Raw genomic sequence first — 4687 nt, 5'->3', positions numbered from 1 at the left:
ACTAGTGTGTGACTTAAAATTATTATTCACAAATTATTATCAAAATGAACCAAAAACCTAATTTGAGAACACAAATAACTTAGAAAACAATGATGAATTCCAATACAAAGTCTAGAATAGAATCTTTACTAAAAATAGAATCTAAGTAGAACCTGGACATGTTTACAGAATACTTTGATGCCAAATATATCTTACAAATTAATCTCCTTCAGAGGTTATCATGGAACAAATTCAAGTAAAGAGAAAAAGTAAATAGCATAAAATACAAAGTAATCACATTAAAACAGAAATGCTCATTGCTTCACAAAGCCTGAAATAATTTCAGCCACCTCGTCCAATTTCTTCATTTTATAAAATTAAAGTTCAGAAAAATCAAGTGACTTTCTCAAGGTTGTATAGTCCATGGTTAGCATAATCAGTACTAGACTGTTAATTTCCAGTGTTGTGCCCATTTACCTTCCCTATTATGTGTTAAATCAAGTCAAATAAGGGAAGGCACAAAATGGAGCATACTATAAACCCACAGAGGGCTCTCCAGGTGGCTCAGAATCCACCTGTCAATGCAGGAGAGGCGGGTTCAATCCTGAGTTGGGAAAATGCCCTGAAGGAGGAAATGACAACCCATTCTAGTTTTCTTGCCTGGAAAATAACATGTACAGAGGAGCCTGGCAGGCTGCAGTCCATGGGGTTGCAAAGAGTGACTGAGCGCGCGCACACACACACACACACACACACACACACACAAACCCATATATATCATTGTCAAGGCCAAATGTTAGCTATAAGTGAAGCGCAAAAGACATTTTTAAAAGATTTTTTAAAACTCTATTGGTTAGGAAATCAGTTATATTCATGAGTGTTAGGTCCGCAGTTGTGTCCGACTCTTCGCAACCCCATATGCTGTAGCTCACCAGGCTCCTCTGTCCATGGAATTCTCCAGGCAAGAATACTGGAGTGGGTAGCAATTCTCTTTTCCCAACCTAGTGATGGAACCCAGGTCTCTTCCATTGCAGACAGATTCTTTATGGTCTGAGCCACCAGGAAGACCATATCTATGACTGGCCAGTGGAAGTTTAAAATTTCACGTATTGCAAGTTGACTGCTATTATTCTTCTTGTCTTTCAAGCTAAATTCAGTCAAAATTTCTTTGTAAATATAATTCTGACAAAAGAATAACACCTTAAGTGATTCTTAAAATTTTTCCGTTTCAACCAAAACAATTAACTATTCATCTACAGTGTTTAATTATCACTGTCTTGATATGAATGCACAGCTAATATTACAATCTCATTTTATTAGAAAGTATTCATTTCATTGTTTATTACTAAAAAATATCTATAGAAATTGAACAATAAAGTGATAAAATCATAACATGAATCCAGTCATCTTTTAGAGCTGGAAGAGATGTTAGAAATTACTAAATTTGGCAATGGCACCCCACTCCAGTACTCTTGCCTGGAAAATCCCATGGATGGAGGAGCCTGATTGGCTGCAGTCCATGGGGTCGTGAAGAGCCGGACACGACTGAACGACTTCACTTTGACTTTTCACTTTCATGCATTGGAGAAGGAAATGGCAACCCACTCCAGTGTTCTTGCCTGGAGAATCCCAGGGATGGGTGAGCCTGGTGGGCTGCCATCTATGGGGTCGCACAGAGTCGGACACGATTGAAGCGACTTAGCAGAGCAGCAGTATTTAATTTATTAATTAAGAAATTTATGTATGTATTTATTAATAAATTTCTTAATTTATTAATTAAGAAATCTCTGGGTGAAATCTCTATCACCCAGAGATTATTCACAGCTTTAGGGCTACTATGGTGAGAATGGAAAAACAATTCTTAAGTCTGGCTTATTCCTTCCAGAGATGTGAAAGTGTGAAAGTGTTAGTCACTCAGTTGTGTCCGACTCGGTGCAACCCCATGGACTGTGGCCCAGGCTCTTCTGTCCATGGAACTCTCCAAGCAAAAATATTGGAGTGGGTATCATGCCCTTCTCCAGGGGATCTTACCAACTCAGAGATCAAACCCCGGTTTCCTGGATCACAGGCAGATTCTTTACTGTTTGAACCACCAGGGAAGCTCCCTTCCAGAGATGGTTCAAAATATTTTAATACATGTATCTAAAAATTTAGAGCCCCAGGATTGGGTTCTCAAGTTGATAACTGCATAATTAGACACACCCTGAATGATTTTACTGATAATGTTTCCAAAAGGAAAACATTTTAATCTGACTTTAGAAAGGGTTACAAATAAAAAATCTTAGTCATCTGCAGTTCAGCTTATCTCCACTTCCCAGCCTAAACTAATTACTGAATTTGCTAATACGTGTCACAAACTAGGTCCTACACTAGAAAAAATTTCAAATCTGATGATTGAAATAAAACAAGGAGTGATAATAAAAAAGTGAGGACAGTGGAAATAATTCTTTTAAGGAGACAAAATGTGTAGAAAATAAATGTTCCATTTTGGGGAAAGGAATAAATAAATTATGAAGTTGACTGGTTACAATGGATTGAAGAGACACTCAAGGAGCATAAATTACTAGAAACAAAAAAAGAAAGAAAAATTTAACCACAGGCAGAAGGAAAATCTTCTTTCATGCATATAAATAGCTTGGAGGTTTTGGTAGGAAAGACAAATGAGGATAGAAAGATATGTTAAATAAAAGATAAAGAAAGTCACTTTTTACTCAAATACCAGATGGCAAAATCAGTAAGCATGGGGCTGCCCATACAACCTAAGGTTCCCAGCATCACAGGCAGGGCAAGATGAGAAAAAAGAATCCTCTATAAATGCCTTACATTATAATTGCACACACACACACACACACACACACACACACACACACACAGAAATGGGGCAGGTAGACAGATGTGCATGCCTTCACTTTCCTAACATGGAAGACATTTCCTGTGGATGGTCTCTTGTTACAAGAACTCTCAAGAGAGTTCCCATCCACCTTCTAATGCAGTTTCCTTCCTCATTAATTTTGTCCATCTTCTTATGGACTAGTTCAAAAGTCTGAAGTGTTGCCCATGTTCTGGTAAATTAGTTCAAACCTATCAGTGTCACAATATGAAAAAAAAAAAAAAAAAAGAATCAGTAAATTGCATTAATGAGTCAGGATGAAGACACAACATCAACACTGACAGATATCCATCTTTCTATCACAAACTCCTTTTTAATTTTAAAGATGAGTATTTAATATTATAATTCAACCATTACTGGATTTGGAATAGCTGGAAAATAATTTATATTTTCAGAGCTATAAATACTGGGTTATTTTTATACTACATTTAATTTAGTCATTAGCTTAGAATTAATAAATATGTATTTTCTCCAGATGTTTACTGGTATGGGAAATTATAATTTACATACTTACAGATTGTCTTCAGGTGCAGGCAACAGGATAAACAACTCAGATACCACAAATCCATTCCAGATTGCTCTGTAGCTCAGTTATGTCCAACTCTTTGTGACCCCATGGACTGTAGCCCACCAGCTTCTTCACCTCAGGTGGCCTAGGGTTCACAAATTCATCAGAAGAGATAGCTTTCATCATCTGTCATCATATATCCCTGGGAATGCAGACCACTTCCCCATCTTATTTATTTTCTTACAAACAACCCTGGACAGTAAATCCAAACAACTCATTTTCAAATGAAGACACTGAAGTGTCTAACAGGAAGATGTGTGTAGATTCCACAAGTCAGCAACAAAAAAGATATTAGAAACAGTCTTTTGATTGAATACATTGCTTATATGCTGATACACAATACCTCATTCAATGACTCACATTATCCAGTATGTGATTGAGTTTTTCCATTCATTTTTGATCTAGTAACCTTGAGATTTTACGCCACTTAAGTTTTATTACTTGGAAATTACATCTAATTTATCTCCACAAATACATTGGAATAAAATAAATGTAATGTAAATCAGTAATCAGGTGGCTTTAAGACTGCCTTTTAATTAGACCTGGGTAATTTGTCTAACAAATATATCACTGTGCAATCAAATTAATGTATACAATAAATTCTAAAGTGGCTCTTCTGCCATTGGAAGACTGTAAAGCATGCTGCATACCAAGTAGTATCCAAGTGTTCCCTGGGCTGCAGATTTTCTGCTATGAGTATTTTTTTTCTCATTAAGGAGTTAGAACTAACTCGAGTTATACCATGAGTAATCCAAAGCAACAGTATGACCAAAAATTTCCCATGTAGAGATTTAGTTATGCTTTCTGTTGTTAATATCTTGCCTAGCCCACAGGTCTTTCTATTGTTAAAAATTCTCGTGGGCTTATTCATAAGCCATCTCAAAGAGGTTCTTTGTCAGCCAAATCAGTAGACTGGACAGAGATGATGATAGAAGCTGGCACAAGGAGAAAACTAATCAATGGCTCCTCCTTGTTCAAAAGACTCCAATACAGAGACAAAAGTATCCAATAAGTTAATCCTTTCAGAGCACAAGAAGCTTCATCAACCTGCAAAAAGCAGGGGCATAGAGACAATGAGCAGATCTGTCTTCAACTCTCAGATGTGTTTGCAATTTGATTTTTCATGCCTCAGAAACATCTTCAATAAAATGGATTTAATACTGGTGTTTTTCGGTTCAGTTCAGTCGCTCAGTTGTGTCCAACTCTTTGCAACCCCATCTGCAGCAGGGCAGGCCTCCCTGTCCATCACC

Source organism: Oryx dammah, unplaced genomic scaffold, assembly GCF_014754425.2.
Source record: "Oryx dammah isolate SB20612 unplaced genomic scaffold, SCBI_Odam_1.1 HiC_scaffold_4, whole genome shotgun sequence".
Classification (NCBI taxonomy): domain Eukaryota; kingdom Metazoa; phylum Chordata; class Mammalia; order Artiodactyla; family Bovidae; genus Oryx; species Oryx dammah.
This window is presented reverse-complemented; position numbering follows the sequence as displayed.